This window comes from Sturnira hondurensis, unplaced genomic scaffold (assembly GCF_014824575.4).
Source record: "Sturnira hondurensis isolate 20B ecotype Veracruz unplaced genomic scaffold, ASM1482457v3 Scaffold0022910, whole genome shotgun sequence".
In the NCBI taxonomy this organism is placed as follows: Eukaryota; Metazoa; Chordata; class Mammalia; order Chiroptera; family Phyllostomidae; genus Sturnira; species Sturnira hondurensis.
In genome coordinates, this window is record NW_028095541.1 from 12789385 (window position 1) to 12816263 (window position 26879).

At 40.8% G+C, this 26879-nt stretch overlaps 1 long non-coding RNA gene across 1 annotated transcript; it reads left to right on the top strand.

Moving 5' to 3' along the window:
- The first annotated feature begins 4345 nt into the window (after window positions 1-4345).
- Window positions 4346-26879, top strand: LOC118980555 (uncharacterized). The gene is made up of 3 exons (XR_005065132.1): window positions 4346-4356; window positions 8113-8122; window positions 26786-26879. It is a non-coding gene; the product is annotated as an uncharacterized LOC118980555 (long non-coding RNA).

Below are 26879 nucleotides of genomic sequence, written 5' to 3' on the forward strand. Positions count from 1 at the left end.
AATTTAAGGACGTCCACAGGGGTGTGGACAGGGATAAGCGAACCAAGAAGGGGATGGTGGGCACTCAGACAGGAGTCTAGTCCGGAGATTTCCCACCCCTAGACATGTAGGTACATCACAAAAGACCAGCGTTCCAGAGCCTGGAGGGGGCAGGGACCATAAAAGAGCTGTGACAGGGAACTGCATTTGTGGTGGTGAGCAGCTACTTTTCCCACTAGAACCTTGGCAAGGCAGGGAGTGCAGAGGAATAAGCATCCCAACCTTTCTCTCTTTCCACCTTTTTCTTTGGTTGTCAGTGCCTCACAACCAAACGCTACACAGCAAGGGTTTCTGCTTTGAAGTAACTTCCAAGGGGTTAGCCGCTAAGGCCCTGAGCAGGGGAGACCGCGGGGTCTGGGTTTGGTGGTTGGCCAAAGGGAGAAGAACCAGACAGAACTCATCAGAACTTCAAACTGAGTAAAAGTTTTTGAAAAAAAGAAAAGTGCTTGAAAAAGAAGAAAAATATAGAACGTCATTGACAAATAAACTGAACAAGTAAGTCAAAACACAGAATGAGAGAAATACATTTCCCTCAGTTTCTAAAGCATACTTTTTGTCCAGCAGGTTCATGAGATGAGTAGGAGGTGGAAGCTAACTAGGTAGTGTCATTTTGGAGATGATAGTAGTAAATGAATGTATCATTCGAGCGTTCTTCCAAGACAGTTTGCATCTCTCTCCTGTTTTTGGTTTTACATGACTATTTTTTCCTCTTGATATTTTCCTATCATTAACCTGATCTCCTAGTCTTTAAGCTGCTTTTGAAGTTTTACATTTTGGGCAGTGATCTTATTATAAAAGCGTTTGTCATAACTCCCCTAAATAGAAATATTAACGAGTTCAATTATTTTTTGGAAGATAACAACTTAGAACCAAAGGGTTGAGTACTGGGCACATTCTGGCACTTGGTCAATTGACTTTCTTGATTGTGATCTTCGTTATCATCACCAGAGGGCGCCTTGAGACAAACTATCTTCTCTGCATAAAGACTTGCTGAGTTACTAGGAAAAGGTTACCATAGGGGTGAAGGGCAGTAAAACTGACAAAATGGCTAAAAATAACCAGGTGGTCTGTGGAGGGGGCATGTGCAAGACGGAAGGGGCAGATCCCACTTCCAGTGCCTTGGTAACAGGGTTATAATTGCCTGTGGTGCTGTTTCAGTTCATTGTGATCACCAGCTGGGCTGTCTTGTTCCCTTAGAGGTTGTTGCTCTAAATCAAGCCTTGTGCCAAGTGGTTAAAATCTCCAAGGTAATGAGTGTATTGTACGAGGGTGGTGAAAGCAAATGCTTGACAGTGTTTATGAAGGGTTTTTTTAACCTCTAAACTGGTTCACTAAATATGTCCAAGGGCATCCTCAAGAATCTTGTATGTACCGCCCTTCCAGAATCTGGCAGCAAGTGTTGCTGCCTGATCAGCCCAGGGCATCACTGAGAGTAGGGCATCCCGATTTCCCACCCCCAAGCATCCCCCTCCCCTCCCTGCTGTGAATTACTCCATTGTCAGGAACCTCCCCACCCCCAGGATCACATGGACTTACCTAGAACAATGTAGAACCTCTCCTTGTATCTGGAGGCCTGCTCTGACACATTATCAGTGTTACAATGCTGTTCCATGGGAAATTCCACTTACTATTGAGGCAGCTTTAAAAAATGCAAGTCACTTAGGGAAAAATGCTTGGTAAAGCATTTGTTTTTCCAATCTTCACAGGACTAATGAGAGGCTAGCAGAGCTCAGCACTGAACTCCTCCTGCAGAAACAGCAGAACAGATCTTTACTCAGCTCTCTGCCTCCGAAGCCAGGCCTGGAGATGCCTTGTGTTGGAAATCTTAACAGTCATTTGGGGCTCTGTGGAAACTTCACTCCAAGAGAAAACTTGGTGGTTCCTACCTCAAGGCCACAGACTTCGGGTGATCAACTTGGACTCAATCCAACAAGAGGATATAACCTTTATAAACATATATGCAGCCAATATAGGAGCACCTAAATATTTAAAAGAAATCTTGGTGGATTTTAAAGAAGAGATTGACAGCAATGCGGTGATACCAGGGGATTTTAACACCCCACTGTCATCAATGGGTAGAGCTTCCAGACAAAAAAATCGAGAAGGAAACAATGACCTAAAACAACACACTAGATTGGCTGGATTAAACTGATTTTTGCAGAACATTTTATCCCAAAGCGACAGAATATCTATTCTTCTCGACTGCACATGGAACATTCTCCAAGAGAGACTACATGTTAGGACACAAAATAAGTCTTAAAATTCAAGAGGATTGAAATCAGCCCTCACTGGGAAGGCTCAGTTGGTTGGAGCTATATCCCATGAACTGGAAGTTCACGGGTTCAATTCCAGGTCGAGACACAAGCCTAGGTCATGGGTTTGGTCCAAAGTCAGGATGCCTATGAGAGGTTACTGATTGAGGTGTCTCTCTCACAGAAATGTTTCTTTCCTTCTCTCTCTTCATACCTCCCCCCTCTCTGAAAATCAATAAGCATGTGCTCTAGTGAAGATTAAAATAAAAAGAAATCATATTAAGCATTTTGTCAGATCACAATGGTTTGAAATTAGAAATCAACATCAATTAAAAACTCAAATACATTGAAATACATGGGGGCTAAATAGCATATTGTTAAATAATTACTGGGTTATCAGTAAGGTCAAAAAAGAAATAAAAAATTACCTAGAAAAAAATGAAAATGATCACACAACAACCTATAATCTATGGGACCCAGCAAAAGCAGTCCTGAGAGGAAATGCATAGCAGTACAGGCCTGCGTCAAGAAGCAAAACCTCTTCAAATAAACAATCTAACCCGACACGTAAAACTACAAGAAAACAACAACAAGCAAAACCCCGAGTAAGTAAAAGGAAGACAGTAGTCAAAATCAGAGTGGAAATAAATGACATAGAGACTAAAAAAACAAAAGATCAATGAAACCAGGAGCTGGTAGTTTGAAAACATAAACAAAATTGATGAACCTTTAACCAGATTCATCTAGAAAAAAGGAGAGGGGACCCAAATAAATAACATCACAAGTGAAAGAAGAGAAGTAGCAATTAATATCACAGAAATACGAGGGACTGTAAGAAAATACTATGTACAACCATATGCCAAAAATTGGACAATCTGGGCAAAATGGATAAATTCCTAGAAACATACAATCTTTCAAAATTAAATCAGGAAGAGTCAGAAAACTTGATTAGATAAATCACAACTAATGAATTTGAAGCAGTAATGAAAAAGCTCCCAGAAAACAAAAGCCCTAGACTGGATACCTTCACAGGCAGGCTTTACCAATCATTCAGAGAAAAACAAATACTTATCCTCCTCAAATTACTATAAAATATTTGAAAGGAAGGAAGACTTCCGAGGTTTTTTTTTTTCAGGCCAGTATTATTCTAATTCCAAAACTAGATAAAGACACAACAAAGAAAAAAATTATAGGCCAATATCCCTGATGAACATAGATGCTAAAATTCTCAACAAAATATTAGCAAACTGGATCCAGGAATACATTAAAAATATCATACAACATGATCAAATCGGATTTATCCCAGTGATGCAAGGTTGGTACAATATTTGCAAATCAATAAATGTAATATATCACATAATTAAAATGAAATATAAAAATCACATGATCGTATCGATAGACACAGAAAAGCATTTGATAAAATCCAGCACCCATTTCATTTTTCAAATATTTTATTTATTTATTTTTAGAGAGAGGAAGTGAGGGAGGAGAGAGAGAGAAACATCAATATGTGGTCCTCTCACGAGACTCCTTACTGGGGACCTGGCTGGCAACCCAGGCAGGTGTTCTGAGAATTGAACTGGTGGCCCTCTGGTTCCCAAACTGGTGCTCAATCCACTGAGCCATAGCAGCCAGGGCCTAAGGCAATATTTTTTAAAAGATGGACTTTTATTTTAATGTTTCAAGAAACGTCTGTCTCTAGAAATCGAATCTCTAACTTTGGGGGTCTCTGTTTCTTTGCAAAGTGCGCGTGAATCTCAGGCCACCAACTCAGATATGAGAAAGGTGTCCTCCTCGTCAAAAACCATGTCAATTCCGTATCAAGTCCCCTTCTGCCTGGCACCTGAAAGGAAGTCTGTCAAATGAAGGGATCTGCGTCTTGTCCACATGTTGCTTAGTTGGTGTGGGGCCCCCTTCAGCCCCCAGGGCTGGTTGCCCGGTTTGTGGTGGAATACAGAGGGGAGCTGGTGGCAAGGGGCTGAGTGGTGCGGTTCTCTCTTGATGTCAATGATTCTCACAGGCTCCTGTAGGGGCGCCCACCCTTCCATCCGGCCCCTGTGGGGCTGTGCCCATCCTGCCTGGTTTGTCCTCAGCTCCTGAGCGGTCCTCTTGCTGGCCGAGAACACGTTTCGCAGCTTCCTCGCCAGGTCCCCGGGTTGGTGAGTGGGGAATCCCATCAGGCCCTGCCCCGCCCCCAGCTGTGCTCTGTCACCGAGCTCCCGCACTTAGCTGGGGAGCTTGGGAGCCCTGGGAGCTTTCTGGTAAACAAGGACGCACTGAAGCTCTCCTCTCAGTTTCCCCAAGCATATCTGTGGTTTCTAGAGACCCTCACCTCCACCCGGTCCTGGGCTAGGCTGGGAAGTGGGGAGCGAGACCCACATGTAGGGGAAGGTACATGGGCTCTGCTTTGCCGGGGACAGTCCTGGATTGTGCCTGTGGTCCCAGGGCAGTTGCTCAGAGCCTCCCTTTCAACTTTCAAAAGGGTCCCTGTTTGGACGGTAAGCTGTATGGTCCTCCCCAAACAATATCTAGTTTACCTGTTCCCTTTCCATCGCTTCTCTCCTCCCTTCCGACCTAGAGAATCTGCGTCTCATTTCGGCTTGGAAAACCTGACCTTCTCCGTCACAACATATTCTTTCCAATCTAGTGTTTATGGCATAAAATTAATGCTGTGACTCTTTCAAGGCCAGGCTTTTGATACCGAAAAGCCCAGATGCCTGAACCTCCTAAAAGCATTTCCTCTGCCCCTCTGGTGTAATAACCCTTCCCTGAAATGCACAATGGATGCCTCACAGTCTCCTTTGGTAGAGGGCCATAGAGTACAAATAAATTACTAGTAATGAAAAACACATGGTACAGGATTCTAAAAACTTACCCCTACCACATCCCCCTCCCTCTTGTAGTTCCCCCGACCTTACAAGGAAAGTTGACTTCTCAGTAGAGGTGTTCTCTGCTACCATAGGCCCAGGGGTTAAGAACTGGATCTAAACTGGTTCTCTGGGGAGAGGAGGGGGGTCAGTTCCACTGCAGGGAACTGGGGGGGCTGCTGGCCTAGGACCATCTGGGATGACTTTGACCAACTGGAGGTCAGATGCTCGTCCTGATCTTTAGCACCCCACCGAGGCCGGGGAGTTAGACACACCCTGGGGAGAGGGAGGCGCTGAATTCAGTGAGAGTGCCCTGAATTAACAGGAGTGATATTTCTCCAATCTAGTAGAGTTGGCCCACAGGATAGAAACTGAGTAGACTTATGCAAAAATTAAAAAGTTACATTTTTTGCGTATTTGAGTTACACCCTAGGACTCACTAGCCCTGCTACATGTAGAGATTTGTGTGGGATTTATAATAATAATAGTAATGATAGTCATGATGGTGATGATGGTCCAGGCTGCCCTCCGTATCTGTGGGTTCCATGTCTGGGGACTCAGCCAGCGGTGGACTGAAAACATGCAGGAACAAAGGTCCATTGTCGCTGACGTGTACAGTGTAGTCAGGCCTAGGATGGTGTGTCTGCACTGAACATGTGCAGACTTTTGGTCATTATTCCCTAGACAATACAGTATAACAGCTCTTTATGTAACATTTACATTGTGTTAGGCTTTACATGTGATCTAGAGATGATTTATGTTGGGGACCACTCTGCCTGGTTTCAGGAATTGTAACTACCCCCTGTGGCTAAGGATGAGCAAGTGACCTCTAGAATGTGAGCCACAGGAGACAAAGTTTGTCTCTGGTAGCAAATGCTGCCTCAGTTTCCTCTCCCTGCCCCCAAAGCATGGTCAATATTGATGACGGGTAAGTATTTAGGAGGATTCATGTACATTATATGCAAATACTACAGCATTTTACATGAGGGACTTGAGCATCCATGGATTTGGTACCCCAGCGGGGTCCTGGAACCAGTCCCCCATGAATACTGAGGGACAACTGTCATGTAAGCTTGACTGCTTACTATGCACCAAGCTCTGTCCTAAGGGCCTTACATGTTGATAAGTTGTTGATACTATAAGTTGCCCCATTTTACAAAAGAAAGTTGAGTCCCAGAGAGATTAGTTAATTGTCCCAGGCCTGGGTGTGTGCCAGCTCTGTAGACTGATGATAACTCCTGTGGTGGCATTTGGGGCCGGTCACTCCAGGGCATGAGAAAACTGTGTGCAGAGATGAGGCCAACTTCTCTGAAATCGGTGATTTAGTAGTGAGCCAAGGTGAGGCTACTCACTACTCACTACATGAATGTTTATATCCTGGAACCCTACCAATCTGGAAACCCAGAACTCAAATCATCCTGAAAGGCTGAAAAATAAAATAAAATAAAACACCAGAGAAGTGGACACCTTCTGCTTATTACCAGACCCATTAATGCAACAAAATGTAGGAGAAGGTTTTCAGTCTTAGAAGGCTCCATCTTACTTCCAGGTTCTATGCATGACCTACTCCAGGAAATCCTCAAAGCTCAGGAGCATTAAAATGAGAACAATTTATTTGAGAGCCATCTGCCACAAGCATCTGGTGTGCCTGGGAGATGTGCACAGGACAGCAAAGCGCAAGAAAGGGAGGTAAGAGTCCCTGTCACCAGCCTCCACTCGTACAAATACATTTTTTTTTTCTGTCTGGCTTCCTTTGCTCTTCTTCTGGCCACAGCACCACCTCAGCTTTGGGAAACTGCCCTTTCTCCTCCATGTGACCCAAACTTGGCCCCCTCTTCTCTGGGACTTTACAGGTTAATGCTGGGAGAGGGCAGCTATCTCCTTCTGGGGTCACAAAGTTGGGGTTGTAGACGCCTGAACTGTCCATGATGCTCTCCGCCCCCGGCCTGCACCCCGCTTCACAGTGGGCAGCAGGATAGCAGACCTGGAGAGGAGCAGGTGGAGCTGGAATATATGTGGAACTAGAATCTGCTGGACGGTTTAAGTGGAGGGAAGAGATTGGCAAAAAGCAAGAGTCAAGATTAATTTCTGGATTTCTGTTTCCTGCTTGAATGTGTTGCCATTGTTGCTGCAGGGAGAAAATGAGGGATGGGCTTGGAAATGAAAGCAGAACTCTGAGGTGACGGCAGGAGTTCAAGGTAGTGGACAAGTAGGATGTTGTATAGACAGTAAGAATATCAAGTTCCCAGAGGTCCCCCTTGAATGAGGCCAGGAGGATATGACGTTAGAGAGTGAAAAGGCCCTGCTGTCTCTGCCGGGTGGGAGCATGACTGTTTCTAGTTTTTTCTGCTTATTGAGTCAAAGGGGGAAAGAAGCCTTGTCCAGGTGGACAGCAGGGTACCAGGCACCTGGGCTGTGCTGACTTGCTTCGGTAGAGACGTCATATCCGGAGAGCAGCTCTAATGAGAGTCGCTGACTGATTGATTGGGCTTAGGATAATCCATGGCCATCTTCCAAGACCTCTCTCTCTGGCAAAGGCTCCACAGCTGAATTCAATGGGAACTGAACAGAAATTACCCTTCTTCATCTTTCAGAATTTGAAGATGGCATCAATTTCTGCATTTCTTCAGGGATGTGCTATTACTGCCTTTTGTTTACAATTTTAGCAGGTGAGGAAGAGCTCAGCAGGCTGTCAGCTGACCCTTGCTACCACGACTGCCCTTCCTGCATGGGTCAGGGAGAAATGTAGGGTCCTACCGGTTACCCAGGGCAGGAAGACAGGGAGTAGTGTGGCATTAAAAAGGCAAGAAAGCAGGGCTTTATGAAGGAAGAAAATCACTGCAGGAAACCAATAAGAAAAATGCTGGAAGGACACACTGGATTTGGTAACACGATGATCATTAGTGACTCTACCAAGAGCATATATATCCAGGAGTGTTGGGGGCAGATGCCAGACTGGCATGGGTTGAAAAATGACGGGGACGAGAGACATGAAGCCAGTGAGAGCAGGCAACTCAGGAAGATTGGCTGTGAAGGGGTGAGATTTCCATTCTGGACCTGCAGTACTGAGCTGGGTATGCCTGTGTGGTGCCGAAGTGGAGATGCCCAGAAAGAGTCAGATACAAAAAACGATAGCTGAGGGACATGTCTGGGATGCAAAACTAGATCTGGTGAGCAACAAAGTGGGTGTGGTTTTTGGAACCCGAGGTTGCTGAGATCTCCAAGGAAGAGTGTGAGGAACATCAAGAAAGGACAGAAACAAAGAACCTGGAAGAAGGCAGACGTTTAGGGGGAGCCAGAGGAAGCGGAGCTGAACAAGAGACTGATGAGTAACTGTCCGAGTTGTAGGAGGAGAACCAGCAGCCCTGCGCTGGGAGCCTAGAAAAAAGTCTCAGGACATGTGAGATGATGCATCTATTTCAGAGATGAAAAATGAACCTTTGGATTTCACCTTTGAAGGTCATCTAAGACTTTAGTGAGAGGTATTTCAGTAGGGTACTAGAGTTAGAAGCCAGATCATAAGGGGTTTATTTAAACATTGAGAAGTTAAGTAAATAAAATCAATGAACATTGACTTCTACTGAAAGAAGTTTAGCAATATATGTAATGGAAAATCAATTCATATCTATCATATCAATATATTAATATATCAATGTAATTCTATTTAAAATAAATTATATTTACAATTCTATTTAAAATAGTTTTATTAATAACATTAATACATGTTATTGAATAATACATGTTCATTAATAAGCCAATAATTGTTGTTATAGGAAATAAAATAATATAATTAAATTAGTGAAGTATCAGTGTATATTTATGTGAATATTAATGTGGTTAACATAATGATATATGTAATCATCATTGAATAATCCATGCAATAGCAATATATAGATTATTTATATGTTATATTACATATTAATTACATTATAAAATATTGTACATCAATATATTATTGACATAATGTTAGCCAATATAACATTAATATTATTATAATTAACAATAAAATGTTAATTATAGTTATTTTAGTAATTATATTAATTAATGTAATTTTCATTACTATTACTGAATTAAGAAAAAGGAGTACTGCCCAATTAAGAATGGGCAATGGATATGTATGTGCAATTCACAGGAAAGTAAGTATAAGAAGCCAATAATCATATAAAAACATAATCAGCCTTATAATAAGAAAATGCAAACAAAACAAAAAACCAGTTTTTCCTCCATTACATTGGCATAAATTTTGAGTTTAATAATATCAGGTATAATGAAATCAAAGCAATTGTAGGGTACTTGACCTACAGGTAGAGAGTAGTGGAGAAAGTAAGCATAACTTATTGTCCCTATAGACGAAATAGATGGGAGGAGTGGATGAGAATAAGGGTGAAAATTGTTGCTCCAATTGAAATTATGACTTCCTTCCCAGTTCCTGGACCAAAGCCAGTTTTCAGACTCAGCGTGTGTTGAGTGAAGAGTTAGCCAGGTCCCTGGAAAGAAAGACCCTACTATGTCATGGCAAGTACATACTACAGTGAATGGTGTTCTGGGTTCTTCCCCAAAGCAACTGTGGCCACTTACCTGGGTGACTGTGCACTGGGCAGAGGGGCATACCTGGCTATTTCATGGGCTACTGAACACAGGGCCTGAGTTGACATTCATACCTGGGTTACCCAGAGCCCATCACGGTCCCTTGTTAGGGTGGGGGCATAGGGAGACCAGGGAATAAGTGGCAAATCCACACAGTATTGCTTTCCTGGTGTTCAACTGTGTCACAGGGACTGACATACTCAGCAGTTTGGGTAAGCCCCACCTGGCACTCTTGGCCTGTGGAGTAATAACTGCCATGATGGGGAAGGTCACAGGAAAGTCTTTGAAATGTATCCTAAACCCCTGGTCAGGATTACCAGACAAATACAACATAGCATCTACGGAAGGTGCAGAGGTTGGTGTCCCTTAAGGACCTTGAGCATCTAGCTGTGCCGGCTCCTCTCACACCCACAGTTGACTTGCTAGGCTGGCCCCACGGCAGCAGATGGATCCTGGAGAATGAGTGTGGACTGTGCCAAGCTCAACCCAATAGCCCCCACTGTGGCTGCTAGGCTGGGCAGGGAATCCTTGCTGGAGAAGATTAAAACGGTTTCAGGTACATGTTATGCGGCCACTGATTCAGCAAAGGCCTATTTTCTATCCCAGTAAGAACAGAGGATCTGAAACGGCTTGCAATCACATGGACTCGGCAACACACAGAGTTTTTCCCTAGGCTAATTTAACTCACCCACTGGTTGTCATCACAGAATCAGAAGTGACCTGCTCACCTGGTCGTGGTGGAGAACATAACACAGATCTATTAGATTGATGGTGCCTTCTCACTGGACAGGATGAGCAGGAGGTGCCAGGGCAGGAGGCCGTGGTAACCCATGTGTTCCACAGGGTAGGAGATCGTCTTTATGGAGATTATGGACCTGTCACTTGGTAAAGATTTAGGTTTATCCAGGGGTTGGGGTGAACCAGGTCATCCCTTCCAGATTAAAGGACAAATTGCTATATCTTGCAACTTTTATCGCAAAGAAGGAAATACTACCACTCTACAAAAGAAGAAAAGTAGCCCAATGTGAGGATTCGCATGGGACTGGACTCCTCATTGGGGGCAACCTTTGAGGGACTGAGGCTCCTTTCTGGGCAGGAAAAGGCCATGTTCTCAAACACCACAGTGGATGGGAAAGTTGCTTCTGGATAGAACACCTACCTCTGCCTAGGCCGCAGTTTCCTGGCGAAGCTCTAAGGGAGTCTGTCTGAGCTCTGGGTGCTCACGCCCAGGTGCTGCCCCTTCCTTGTGACCTGCAGCCTGACCAGCCACCCCTGTGTCCATGGTGGATCTGTCCTCTCCGGAGTTCAGTTAATACAAGAATCACTTTAAATGCCAATAATAGGCGCCTGCCCTCCACAGTCCTCAATTATTGGAGAGTTTGGCTTGTTAACAGGCTCACACGCAGTGAGCACAGATGCTGCATGTGTTCAGAGCAGCAGCTTTTACCTTTCTGGGATCACACAGTAGCACAGTTCTCAGGTGAGGCTGCTGCGAACCTGGCTGCACCTAATTTAATTACTGTTTTTATTAGCAGTAGAGGTAGCATATACATTTTTCTTGTATGAAGTTAGAATAAAAAGTATAATAACCATCCAAAACCCAACCCTAAACTTCCCTTTTATTCCTCTTCTTAAAGGAAGTGTTCAAAAGTGGGTGTTTATCCTGGCAAACATTTTTATAAATTTATAGGCGTATCAAATATATTTTCATAAATACTGTATTCTTTGTGTATGTAAATTGAATTTTTCACCTAATAAGTCAAAGGATCCCAACATGTAAGTACATATAGATTTAGCTTATTTTTTAAATTGCTCTATACTTTTCCAATGTATGGGTGAAAAAAGATTAATTAACCTCATTGATAAGTTTTTTGCTTGTTATAAACAGTGCTCAGTGAATAAATGTCTTTTATTTAGAACACCAGAACAATACCTGCAAGTTAACTTTTTATAAGTGGCTTTACTGGGCCAAAGGATACCTACCCCCTTTCACATTTCTAAAGCTATTGATAATTAATATCCATAAAAGCTTAATCAATTAGCACCCTCATAAACAGTATGTGAAGTTTTATTTTGCTAAAGCCTATCATAAAGTGTTTGATTTGTGCCATTAGTATTTTATTTTATTTTTGAAAGATTTTATTTATTTAATTTTAGAGAGGGAAGGGAGGGAGAACGAGACGGGGAGAAACGTGAATGTGTGGTGGCTTCTCGTGCGCCCCCTACTGCGGACGTGGCCCGCAACCCAGGCCTGTGCCCTGAGTGGGAACTGAGCCAGTGATCCTTTGGTTTGCAGGCCAGTACTCAATCCACTTAGCAACATCAGCCAGGGCTATTTTAGTTTTATTTTAAATTTGTTTCTTCATATCATCATATTTCTCTTCTTTGGGTGAAATATCATCTATATATTTTGCCAGTTTTCCTTTTAGATGGTTGGGGTTTTCATCTTGATTTATAGGAACCATTCATGTATTAAAGAAATGATCAATTTTTTCTGCGTTTTGGGTCACAAGTCTCTCCATCCCCATTTTGCTGCTTGCCATGGTTTATGTGTATAATTAAATGAACTAATTCTTCTATGAGTTCTAGGTTTTGTCATAATAGACAAACATTCCCTTTTTGTCATTATAGTTACATGCTTTTTATGTTTATAATTATCCAATTAGAATAAAGCCTAGACATAATTATGCCTAATAAATATTTATTGAAATTTTTATTCAATTTTAAGTATGCTTGGATATGTATTTAGTAATATTTCAACTTTGGACTTTCTAAACTGAATTTAGAGAAGTTTCTTCTTTCTTTTCCTTTCACCCTTCAGCCCCTGATTTCTTTCTCCATTTAGAGTTAACAGTATTTTCTTTTAATCTTAATGTATTTTGTATTTGTATATAAATTACCATATTCATATTGGTAATTTTTATTGCCAAGAGCACTTTTTAATGTATATGCATATATATAAATTCTCTTAATAATATTGGGAATCAATGAATAAAACAAATTCACATATCTATGTTTAGGAGACTTGCCTGGATCATTTTTCTTAGCAATTAATTATGAGCAGTGCATGGACTCATTTTCCAAACTGGTTTCCTCTACACTCTGTCTCAAAGAAATTCTCCCGTATGAAGTTCTCTCTGTGTGAGGGACAGAGGGCACCTTCTCCGGTCTCCAGTGGTTTTGTAAGCTTGTCTCCTTTTTGTTGTATTTCTCTGGTCTATCCCAGTTTCCAGGGTGGAGTGACCCCCGTGTTCATGTCACCATTTGAATGAAAAAGCTATCCTAACTTTTAAGATGCACATAACTGGGCTCTTGAAAGGCGGGTTGTGTACAGTTCCTAGAACTTGGGACATTGCTTGGTACTTTTTTCATGGTTGTCACTTAGCAGTAAGTAGTAATTGAGTTTTTATGTGGGTAGATAGGACATTTTATGGAATCTCCAAATTGTAAGAGCACTGAATCTAAGAGTTTAGGGAAAATATCTCTAACAATGTTTTAAAGGAGAAAGATATAGGAGATTTTTTTGTATGTTGCCCTTCCAGAAAAGTCCTTGTTTAAAGCGTGATCTTACTAAAATAACCACAAGATGGCATTAGTTTTCCATTTTAAAAGTTGCAGTAAATTGGACTGAGGATTCCTTTTCTCCTTTATTTGTATGGTGCAAGTCCTAGTTATAGCTACCCTCTTGAGTTCTTCATCTATTTACTGTACACATAGTGGCATCTGTATCAAATTTAAAATCTGTAGATGGGGTAAGTGATTTGGGAATTTCATTTGTTGACCACATTTGCATAATGAGAGAAAGACTCAGCTGGTCATCTGGGTACTTAAGATGAAGTGTCAGTGAGGGTGTTCACAAATGCTCTCCAAGGGAGCAAATCCAAACAGAGGGCCTCTGACTGACCATCTTTATGGTGCCTTTTCAGCACAACATCAGCATATTTTTCATCTCAAAACACAACCTCTGAATGCCAACAATTGCTCACAAATGTGTCAGAGCAAAGTACTAAATTCTACAGAAAAACATGTGAGCTTCAGGATCGGACTTTATCTTGTCTCCTCCATTTAGATGATTGATTCTAGATTATTGTATTTTATTAATCCAGTTCTAAATTACTCACGTTTTTGTGAGTCTAGAGTGTCAATCAGAAAAGATTGTCATTATTTACTCTCTGCCAGTTTGTCTGTGTCATTCTATAAAAGGAATTTGCTGTCCTTAAAATGCCTAAAAAATAAAATCAGGCAAAATATTCTGAGTTCATCTGCTATTTTTGAGTCGTGAAACCCTTTCACATTGGTTTTGGAACCCAAGTGCAGCTGTAACATGGCCTAGCAGTGACATGGTTTCTGATTAAGGAAGGTTCTTCCTTTCCACTAAGACTATTTTTCTGGCTTTTAACCTAAGCATGGTGTCTACTTTTTCAGGACAGGATCCTCCATCTTTTAGAAAATGCACTCTGTATGAGGAGGTGAAAGGTGTTGGTAATTCAATAATATAGTTTAGAACTTAAAATTGTGTGTAGCCTACGTCTTACCCACGTTCGATCTAGACAAAATGAAGCAGGCAAACCATCACTCGGTGCTCAGTCACCTGCCTCTGCGTGACCTCCTGTCTCTGTCACTATGCAGGTCCCACTGCCCCTGTGTTACCGCCCTTTCTCAAACTGCTTTTCTTCTCTCCTCCCTCCTTTCTTAAGTCCCTTCTCTCAGCCTAGCTAACCTGAGTTTGGTATAAATAAAGGGACGTTACCCGCTATTATTTACGATGTGTCTCTGTTATGATTGTATTTTGATAATATGATTATCTACATTTGACCACGAGCTCTTCAGAGACAAAAACCATGTCTCATTCATGCTGGAATTCATTACTCAGAAGACACTCTCGTGTTAGTGAAAAGGGATGAGACATGGGTAGCAAAGAGACTAGAGACTTTGGTGGCGAGAATAAAGAAGTTTCAACTGAACTGTGTATCGGACTGTTCTCACTACTGAGGTGATTCTGCATGCCTTTCTTTTTTATCATATTTTATTGTTTCTGCTATTACAGTTGCCCCAAGTTTCCCCTTTGTCCCCCTCCACCCGGCTCCACATGCTCCCTCCGGCCGTCCCCACACTGTTCTCCATGCCCAAGCGTCCTGCATATTTGTTCTTTGGCTACTACAGTCCCTATACTGTGCTTTACCCACCCCCTCCCGTGACTATTCTGTAACTACCATTTTGTACTTCTCGACTTTTTTTTCCCATCCCTCCAACCACCCTCCCGACTGGCAACCATCAAAACGTTCTCTGTATCTATGATTCTGTTTCCGTTCTATTTGTTTATTTTGTTTTTTAGACTTCATTGTTATAAATGTATATTTATTGCCTTTTTATTGTAAATATTTTTGTTGTCCTTCACCTCTTTCAAGAAGACCCTTTAACATTTCATAAAATACTGGTTTGGTGATGATGAACTCCTTTAGTATTTCCTTGTCTGAGGCTTTATCTGTCCTTCCATTCTAAATAATAGCTTTGCTGGACAGAGTTATCTAGGTTGTAGGTCCTCCCTTTTCAACACTTTAAATACTTCTTGCCAGTCCCTTCTTGCCTGAAAAGTTTCTTTTGAGAAATCAGCTGACAGTCTTACGGGGGCTCCCTTGTAGCTAACTGACTGCTTTGTTCTTGCTGCTTTTGGGATTCTCTCTCTGTGTTTAACTTACACAGTTAATTATAATGTGCCTTGGCATTTTAATTATAATGTTTCTTGGAGTGAGCCTCATTGGGCTCATCTTGTTTGGTCTCTCTTGCCTCCTGGGGTTGTATGTCTATTTCCTTCACCAAGTTAGGGAAGTTTTCTGTCATCATTTTTTCAAATAAGTGTCTAATTTCTTGCTCTTTCTCATCTCCTTTTGGCACCTCTATGAGCAAATATTGGTATGCTTGTAGTTGTCCTAGTGACTCTATCCTCATTTTTTTTAAAGATTGTATTCATTTTTAGAGAGATGAGGGGAGGGAGAAAGAGGGAGGGAAATATCAATGTGTGGTTGCCTCTCACATACCCCTTACTGGGGACCTGGTCTGCAACCCAGGTATGTGCCCTGATTGGGAATTGAACCAGTGAACCTGTGGTTCACAGGCTGGCATTCAGTCCACTGAGTCATATCAGCTGGGGCCCTCATTTTTTTAATTCTTTTTTTCTTCTTGCTGCTCTGATTGGTTGTTTTCTGCTTCCTTATGTTGTAAATTGCAGCCTTGATTCTTGCTTTCATCTGGTCTACTGTTGATTCCCCATAAATTAGTCTTTATTTCAATTAGTGTATGCTTCATTTCTGACTGGATATTTTTTCTACTATTGAGGTCCCCACTAAGTTCCTCGAGCATCCTTATAACCAGTATTTTGAACTCTGCATCTCATCTCATTTTGTTAAGTTTAGTTTAGTTTTGTTTTTTTCTGGAATTTTGTTCTGCTCTTTCATTTGGGCCATGTTTCTTTGTCTCCTTATTTTGGTTCCCTCCTTGTGTTTTTTATGTATTAGATAGAGCTACTATGACTCCCAGGCTTGACAGAGTGGCCTAATGTAATTGGTGAACTGTATGATCCAGTGGCACAGCCTCCCCTATTACCACGCTGGGTATTCAAGGTGCACCACAGTGTGGGTTGTGTATACCTTCCTCTTGTAGTTGAGACTTGATTGCAGTTGGCACATCCAGGGTCAGCCACCACCTGTGTTCTTCCTGGGGTCACACAGCATTAACTACAAAGCCATCTGCAGATGGCTGCTACCTGTGCTGGGCTTGAAGGGTACACAGGAGAGGCCAAGCGGTGAATGAAGGCCAGCTGCTGCTAGTAACAGGCCTGGGGCAACTTAATGAGAGGTATAGGGCTCACTGAAGCCAGATTCTGCTTGCTTGAGAGCATTTAGGAAAATATAAAGCATGGGCCAAGAAACACCATTTATATGGAAAGGCCACTGAAAACAGCTTGAGTGGGTTTGAAATTTGGGTGGAGCAGAGCCTCAGGGAATCACCTGGGTGGGGCAAACAGTGTGAGCCAGGTTGATGGAATAAGATATGGTGTCTGCCTGCTGGTTCTGTGGGTGTGGGGCTCGTCAGAGGAACAATGCCCTCTGCCAGCTCTTTTGTCTTTGAGAAAGCTGCCCCCAAGCTTTTGCCCTGATGCTGGCCAATTCACTTCCTCCCTGTATGCCTCTGATGTCTTTCATTCTGCTGCTCCTGTGCTGGAGCTCAGAGAGAGTTTGTGTAAGTCTGTGTGTGGGCCCTTTAAGAGGAACTGCCAGGATTCCAGAAGTTTCTGTCTTTCACAACTTCAATCCCTGCTGGTTTTTACAGCCCCAAATTATGGAGACTTATCTTTCTGTCACTGGAACCCTGTGGGGGCCTGATATATGGCTGGGACCCCTTGCTCCTGAGATATTCCTCCTGATTTTTGGAGGAATAGCTTCATCCATCCTACCAGTCTCAATGTGGTTTCTTCTTTAATTTAGTTTTTGTAGGACTACCGTTCAGATCAATTTCTGATGGTTCTGAACAATGGTTGTTCTATCGTTTAGTTGTAATTTTGATGTGATTGTGTGAGGAAGCCAACTGTGTTTATGTATGTTGCCATTTTTACCACTCTGTTTGCCTTTCTATAGCTCCAGAAATAATACCATTAAAATATAGCAGACATAATGGCTACAATATATTCTGTAGATCCATTAGGGCAGGTTTCCCCAACCCCCAGGCCACCAACCAGTACCGGAACTGGGCTGTATAGAAGGAGGTGAGCGGTGGGTGAGCAAGCAAAGATTCTCTCCCATTACCACCTGAGCTCTGCCTCCTGTCTCTCCCGACCCTGTGGGAAAACCAGTCCCTGGTGCCAAAAAGGCTGGGGACCACTGGTTTAAGGTCTGTTTAGATGCCTAACTCAGTGTTCTAATTGAGACATGAAGTCTCATTTTTCATCTTCTCATCTGCCCTAAGTATTTTCCTCTTTCTTTCTTCCTTGTTAGGAATGAAAACAGGATAGCTGTTCCTCCTAACTTGCATAATAATCTCAGAGCATTATGTAGTCACTCAGTTCCCTTTTTCTAGGTTAAAATCTAAAGATTTAATAAATTGCACTAGTCATTGAAAACAGGCTCTAAAACTGAAACATAAACAAGTAAAGAAACAGAGGGAGGGGTTAGAAGTGACAGCAGCAAGAACTGACCATAAAGATAGTGTTGGGGGAGGGAAAACATATGGTTAAATTACATACAAATACTACGGTGAGGTGGTAGACTTTGATATCGATGGCCTCCAATAAATCGAAATTTCTGACATTTATTGTATCCTTCAACTTTGACTTTGGGTTTGGCCATATGACTTACTTGGTCCATTGGCACATTAGCAACTGTGACACAGTGGAAGGTTGATAAATTCTGTGCATTTCAGATTTTGCTTACCTAACGCACGAGTGCAGGTTTCTATTGACTTGTGGTCAAGTTCACGATGCTGATAGTAAAGCTCTTCAAAGTACTAGTTACTTTATCCCTGATCTTTATTAAAATTTTTTTAATTCAATAAAGTGAATTTCTCATTTCCTGTAGTGTAGTGATGCCCAAAAAAACTGGCATAGGGGACAGCAGAAGACAAACTGGAGACTGCTTTATGAAAAGAAAAATAGAGATTTCCTTAATAGAAGTTTGGGAATTGGGGGGAATCATGTCAGGCAGAAAAGGGAAAATAAGATCTTGAAGATCACCCTCGATGTACAAAAAGGAAAAACAAAACAAACCGACAGCTTATCAAGATAGGACTTTAAAAGGGGAAAACATTTTAATTATTAATAAGGCACAGAGAGAATCTAAAAAAGAATCTAGCAAAGGAAACTGGAGTAACAATCCCAGAGGGAGTGAAAACGGAAACGGTGAAGCATTCTGCATTGCCTTGCCACAACCTGCAGTCTAAATTCGAGGTCAGTAGATACAGTCCTTGGTGTGGTCTCTTTGGAGAACTTAAGTCTTCCAACCAAACAAAAGGCTTTGCAACAGCTCTGCCGAGGCTGTTATAAGGAGGAGTCTTTCTAATTTTAGAAATTAGATATTTAGAAATAAGTGACAATACATTTTACACAAATAAAATATGTACAATTTTTAAAACACTGCAGAGCAAAAGCTCTGGAAGTGACAACATTCACTTTTGAATACCGAAAGTTCTAATTTTGATAATGGGTAATTTAAACAACACATGATAGCATTTATAAAAATATATAATGATCAAAATTAATTCATCAGACATTTATATTTCTGTCATGTTCTTGTATAGGTGTTTCCTTATTCTGCAGGATCAATGGATTTTTGGTGATATACCATGTAGCAGATGGAAAACATTAACTACTATTTTCCATACTTTTCAAAAATGTTTTGTAATCATTACTCTAATTACATATACATATTGTACTAAGTCACAGGAAAGAAAATATTCATGATATAGTGAGCCATTGGTGTTAAATGAAAAATAAGCTAGACTTTAAAGTGAAAATAAATATGAATTGAACCTTGAGCTGAGTAGCAATTTTAAATTAAAAGCTATATAGAAATAAAATGATAGAAATTTGACTTTCCTTTCTCAAATTTTAATGCAACATTTCTATATATTTTTAGCATCTGAAAAGCACAGGCTATATCTTATACTTCACAAGTCACCTCTGAGAGCTGGTAACAGTTTGTCACCTACACAAATTTGCTAACTAACTAATAAAGAATATTCTCAGGCTCTTGGTCTGATTTTATCACTGGAATTAAGTGAACTAAGACCTCCATTTTTGACAGTTATATTTAATATGAAATTATCTTTATCATATGTTAAGGACTTTAACAAATTTATTAATTACTATTGATGTTTATAAGACCAGAGCTAAAGCATTTTTGAGCTAGTAAGAGCTAGGCCTTGTTTACTTACTTTATTTTCCATAACACTGAGGAAGTAACAAAAAAGATTTTCAGTGGTTTATTTCTATTGACTGGGATCCATTATCCCTCCTCAGCTTCTCAATATTTTTTCTCCTCTTTATTTTTTAAGAAAAGAAAGTTCTGCAGCTCTGGAGACTTTACTTTTGTCTGTTTTTATACAGACAAAATGCTTCTTAGTTTCCTAACTGTACTATCTTCTGGCTGTTCAGTAGAGATACTTGTCCTGAGTCTATAGGTTATTAAACTCTCAGTGGCCATCACAGAAACAGTCCTCATTATCCTTATTAAGTTATAGCTGTCTTACAACTTTTAAGCTCCACTTAGGAGAAACTTTTAAGATGGATTGACTTAAAAAAGATTAGAACTCTCTCGGTTAACATGAAAGAACATTTTTTAGAAGTCCTTTTAAAAAGTAATGTAGTAAATGCACAGTGTGAATAGTTACAAAACAACTTAGTTTCTGGAAGGTGTGGGGTGTAGCTGAGCCCCAGGAACATCTTGGATTAAGGCTCAAAAACCATCAAGACTCCCAGTGACTTCGCTGTTTTCTGTTTGCCTTGGCTACTTTCTCTTTGAAAGCAAATGAATCCTTCAATAGTCCACAGGCAGATCCAAGTTGGAATCTTAATAGTATCACAATTGAACGTAAACTGTAATTTAAAGAATAATTTAAAAATAGTTTTCCAATTCGTATTCTACAGTTGTAGGAAAAGGAGACAAATTGGCTTAGCCTGAGTCATGTGCTGCTTATAGACCAATCAACTGAGACCAGGAAATGAATTAACTCAGCCACAGTATCTTTTTTTTTTATCTAAGATTTTATTTATTTTTCTTTAGAGGGGAAGGGAAGGAGAGAGGGAGAGAAATATCAATGTATGGTTGCCTCTCATGAGTCCCCTGCTGGGAACTGGCCTGCAACCCATGAATGTGTCCTGACTGGGAATCGAACTGCTATTGTCTGGTTCGCAGGCCCGCGCTCAATCCACTGAGCTACACAAGCCAGGACCACAGTATCTTGTTTCCAGGGACCACTCTTGTTCCAAACAACTGTATCCAGGAAGTGGGTCATAGTGCCTTCCTCTATAACTAGGACTTGTGGGAAAAGACCAGTTCCTAGAATAAGGGTGCCAGACAAACAATTGCCTTGGAAGCCATTGTGGGACCACACTCGATATGTGCTCTCCTTATGTTCCTAATCATCATTCCAATCCCTCCCCTCCCTAGCCATAATGGAAATGTGGAAATGGGTCCAAAATTTAAAGCAATCTAAAGAACATGTCCTTAGATTTTACTTGCACATTTTTATGTCAGTGCCATGATTTTTAAAATAGCTTTAATTATGCAATAGATGATACAGGTGAAAATACATATGCAACACTAATGTTACTTAAGCACAGAAATAAACACCTGTGGATCCATGACCTAAGCTGAGGAAATAGCACATTACAAACACTACTGACTCTTCTGTTGTACACACTCTGCAACCCCCCTCCAATGTCTATGTAATGTATTTCATAAATATTAACATGTTCCCTCTTTTTGGCAGGAAAACCACAGAAGGAAATAATGTAGGCTCTGGATTAGAATTCTGCCATTTCCACTTACTACATGCATTAGATTAGGCAAGTTTCTTTGCCCGTGCCTCTCTCTATATCTTCATCTGTAAAATGGGATTAAATTGTTCTTGTTTCATAGAGTTGAGGATTACATAGGAAAATGCAACATTCTTTGTAATAGTGAAAACCTGGACCTGGGAAACAATATAATATGAACACTGGTTAATATGGAACAAGTTAAACTACTTGGTATATTCAAACAATTGGCTACTATGAAGCAATTAATATCCCATTTAGGTGTGTGTATTTCCCAAACACAGGGCAGGCTTTGTCCTATGAAGTATGTGGCCATTTTCCCCGGTCACTTCAGTTTATAAAGGTGAGGCCAGAGCTCGATCTGGAGCATAGTGACTGACACAAAAAGGGAACATGTTTAGTTTTCTCATAAGGAAGAGGAAAGGCCATTACTGAGTTTTGGCTTTTTCCTGTGGAGGAAAGGTGGGCAAAGGCAGGAAGTTGGGAACCTTAACGAGAGAGGATGAAGAGAAGCTTTGATAGTCAGTGGCGAGCATGATGGTCATTAGCATGGCAGAGTCAAGATGAGAAACAGCCAGAAAGGGACACCCCGTGGTGATGGTGGGCGGAGGGGTTGTTGGCAATCTACAGACCATAGACCAAGTTCAGCCCACCACCTAGTATTGTATGGCCCAGTAGTTAAGAATGGTTTCTTTTTTAACATTAAATGGTTGAGAAATAAATTTTAAAAAGAATATTTCATTACGCAAAAAATGATTTGGAATTTAAGTTTCAGTATCCACAAATACAGTTTTATTGAATCATGCCGTGCTCCGTCATTTGCGTATTCTCTGCAGCTGCTCTGCCCGGGGTGGAGTTGAGACCAAATGGCTCCCAAAGCGAAAAATATTTGCTCTGTGGCCCCTTACTGAAAAAATTGGCTGACTCCTGCCATAGGGTATAACTTATGGACTTTTCTGAGAAGTAATACTAAAACTTCATGTATACTGAGCACTCACTTTTGCCCAATATGATGCTAAGCTTTTCACACATGTGTAATACAATATGTGAACAACTTCAAAAGGTAGATACTATTATTATCTGTTTTTCACAAATGAGATATTAAGAGACTAGATAATATTCTCAAGGTCATAGCATTAATGAGTAGAAGAGCTAAGGTATGAACCTTGGTCATCTAACTCCAGGGAGGTAATGAGCAATATCCAGTGTTAGTTTTAGTTCTTGCCTGTTTTATTATGTAATTCCTGCCAGTTAGCCCTCAGAATGCCAGTATTGTTCAGTAAACACTTGCCTCCTTGTCTCAGTCTTGCTGAGGAGGAGTAAGGGATTCCCTGTGACTACCCTTAGGACAAAGGATCTGTGAAAGAGGATGGAGGAATGGTAGCACGTTAATGACATTTGATGGCATCACAGAATGGAGGAAATCACAGTGTGTATGTGTGTGTGCGTGTGTGTGCGATATACATAGAAAATGTCTAAAAGGATTCACTCAAACTTCAGATACTAGTTGCCTGTGAAAAGTTAATGGACAGTATAAAATTGGAAAATTTCTCCATTTTAATTCTGTGTAATTTGAAATTTTTAAGCGGGGTTGTACTTTGTGTTGCTATTTAAAAAAAAAACAACCCTACATATTATGGTATAAAGAATTCTCTGGACTGGATTTTGCTTTTGTGAGCTGAAGTAGCTTAACTTTCCTGTAAGTATTTTAGGTACTTAGAAGAGATAAATGATTAAATAGTCCATCTCCTGAGAGTGGAGCCTGGATGGAGAGATTACCTAGCCATCAAAAATGCCCTGCTCCTCTACTTGGGATACAGCCAAGGAAGCTACTGTGCAGATTGGGTGAGAAATAAGGGCCCTTTTTAGGTCAGGGTGTTAGGAGGTCAAGGTGGTAAGAAGTGGCTGGGTTGGGATAACTGGGGACAGTAGAACCAAAAAAAAATTGCTAGTGATTGGATGTTAGACAAGAGAGAAATAAAGGAGTAAGGAGTGACTCTGGAGCCTTCGGAAGGAGCAAACATTTGGGTGGGTCAGGAGCCATTTACTGAGCAGACAACACGAAAGAAACAGATTGTGTTGGCAGAAGAGATCGAGAATTTTGTTTTTGGACATACTACATTGGTGATGAAAAGATGTTGTCGTTAATATCCTCTATTGACAAATGGTTGCTTACATTATTAGTCCCTTAATTTAAACAACTTACCATCCCTAAATATTTTAAAGCAGTGGCTTCTTATAGAGCATGACTACAGAATGTGTTAGTGTTTATAAATATTTCTTGGTAAAATACATCCAAAAAATTGGAGGATTTTCATTTTTTTAAGAAATTATCTTTCACCAATTAGACTGTTGAAGTCAAACATTCCTGGTTTCATCCCTGGCAGAATTAGTCTCATGTTAGATTAGGGGATTTACACAGGGTTGCATTCACAGCAGTGGCTCCAACAGACACTCTGATTCATGCCGCAGTCTGTCTGTAAAATTAGGACAGCTACGATTTCAGGAGACATGTATATCCATCGCAACATCTCAAAAGATGAAATTCAAGAATTTATGGGAACTAGAAATCTTCTTCTTTCAGCACCATGGGTGATATGAGAATACAGTTTGTGATACATACTGAGAGATGTTGCTAATATTTAGTAGAGTCACATAGAGTGCTTGATTTTTCCCTTTTATTTGGCCAGTGAAACAATAGCATAACTCCCTAGGATGTCAGCAGTCACATTATGAATTTGAAAGTTCGTGAGCAGAATTCTTCCATGCCCCCAAAATTCTAAACAGGTATCTGAATTGAGAGTGTGATATTATAACACCTTTAAAATAGGAATGAAGTAACAAGTCCTTCCATGTTTCTCTAGCAAAAGAAGGAAAAAAACTAATTATCTTTTTCTTTTAGAAAAAATAAAATATGAAAGGAAAAAACTGAAATTTTTAAGTTCACTTCCTAATGTCCAGTGATTTTACTCACTAATTACACAATCCTCTACTTTGAAAATGTACTTAGCAAAAATGATCCAAAATCAATAAAATCATCCTTGGACACAGAAACTGCATTTTGTAATTTTATTTACCATGAATTCATTTGAAGTTAAACTGTAGCCACATTAAAAGCACGTTCATGTTGAGCCTGTTTGGGGCACCTTAATGAGTAGATTTAAGGGTCTCTTTGTAAATGTAGACAGTGTAAATAGCCAAGCGTTAGTGAAGTCCCTACGATGTCTTTTAGGTCCATAACATTTCTTTCTGTGGGTTTCTCTTTGTGGATCTAAGACCTGTGTCCCCAAAGCCGAGGTTAGTGTATGGGTTGAGGAACTTAAACACACACAGGCAGCCTGTTCTATGGAGGTTCCCAAGAATGCTTCCTCTTGGTCCAAAATAGTAGCTTTCAGTGGTGAGGAGAACGGGAAAGGACATCAGGAGCAACAATTTCAGGGGACCCCTGTTCTCCCCTGGCCCCAGCCATCAGTTCATTGCTTCTTTTTTGTGGTCTTTCACAATCATAAAAGAAGTTTAAAGACATACTATTTCTGACTAAAGCTGACAATGAAATCCTACTGGCACAGATAAAAATTGGTCTTAGTGCAGCCACGTGAGTCACATGCCCAGACATCTGGTAGTAATGGGTAACATATGCCTCACACGTACTTTGTGTTCCCTCTGTGTCATTTACTCACCCAACAGCATTATGTAGACATTATGATTAGCCCTGTTCTACAGATAAGCAAATGGGCCTTCGTGATTAAGTAACTTGTCCCGATCTATCGAGCCACTAAATGGACCAGCTGGAAACACTGTCATGGTTCTCTGAGCAGTCCCATCAGTAACACCTGCAGCCACCACGGTCTCCCTGGCTTCTGGGCTTTTGACTAACCCTAGATAAGGCACAAAACAGCTCCTCCTCGCCGACCCTTCGGGAGACCCACCACATTGCTAGACCTTGGGCAGAGAATAATTAATGCCTGTCCTTAAAAAGCAATATCCGGGAGGCTTAAGAGAGCTAACAGTATTTACAGCTAGAAAGACTCAGTCAGCTAACACTGTTAATAATCTGGCAAAATCTGGTCAATGCGTAAAAGGAAAAAATAATAATTCTCTAATAAAACTATGCTTCCTTTTCCTGAAAATTCATTTGAAAAAAGTTCTACTTTTAGTATATAAAAACCTAGTGTTGAAAGAAATCTTAAAAGCAAAGAACTGTTTATTCTAGTTTATTTATTTTAAGTAAATTCTTGAACATGAATGAGTCTTTGTTTTAAAATTGTATATATTCTAAACTTATAATAGTGAAAGATGGCTGGTTTTAGGCGTTCAGCTTCATGAGAGGAAGAGTCTTGTCCTGAAAGCATTTCCAGCTAAAAAAAAAACCACCACCAACAAAAAACCTTCAACAAGTCCTGGCACAGTTTGGAATCATGAACAACCTGTTCTTACTCAAATTGTTTTCCTCAAACGTCATTTCTGCTTAGTCCTTGCCAAACGTTTGTGCTACCCTAATCCCTCCTGCTTCCCAGAATCCATCTCCAGTCAAATTTGCCTTGCCGCCTCTCAGGGCTAATCTGGTTCTGTGCACCAGAGCAGGAGACAGATGCACGGGCTGTAATTCACTCAGGCAGGATTTTCCCTTTGGACTGCCAGCCCAAGTCAGGCCAAGGTGGGTGGTGATTCGAGGTGAAACGAGTATTAGTGCAGTCCAACCTTTTGGTTTTGATCTGTAGAAAAAAAAATTTGTACTGTGTTCCAGGGAAATGCAAGTATTAAAAAAAATAACACGCAGGGCATTGTTATATAAGAGTCAGATTGCTTTATGGTCCCTTGGCTGGGCTGTTAAAAATGCTGTAGTATAAAAGGAAAAACCAAAAGTGGAGGAATGTCATAACCAAGGTTGTGGTATAAAACACCCTTCTAAAGGAGACTGGAGTTTAAGAACTCCTTTGAAAGGATTTGGAGGCCATCCTTTGGCTTCCAAAGTCAACCCACTTGCTGCTGCTGCTGCTGCTCTTGTCTTTTTCCAGATTATGAAAGTATTGGAAGGTGATGAATCACAAAGCCATGAAGAATTGTCCCGTTCCTGTGCTCATCATTTGGCATGACATTATGTGACTATATAATATACCTTTAAAATTATCTGCAAGAGGAGATCTCTTGAATTCCAAGATTGATTTATATTTCAGGTAATTTTATTTAGTGTAACATAAGCCTAAATTGACAACACAGTTACTTATTTCTCCTTTCCCTTCAATCAGCCAATTTTTATCTATGGAATGAGGGGTATGAGTTTTTGGTAGATCGCTTATCTCCATTTTGTTTAATTATTTTTTTGTAGTTTTAATCTGTTCTTTCATTTGGGGCATGTTTCTTTTATCTCCTCATTTTGGCAGCCTCCCTATGTTTGTTTCTATGTATTACGTAGAGCTACTATGACTCCCTGTCTTGGTAGTGTGGTCTAATATAGTAGATGTCCTGTAGGATCCCACAGCCTCTCCTATCACCCAAGCTGGGTACTCAAGGTGCTCCCCTTGTGTGGGCTAAGTACATCTTCCTCTTGTAGTTGAGGCTTGATTGCTGTTGGCAAGTCAATGGGAGGGAGTCATCCAGGTCAGT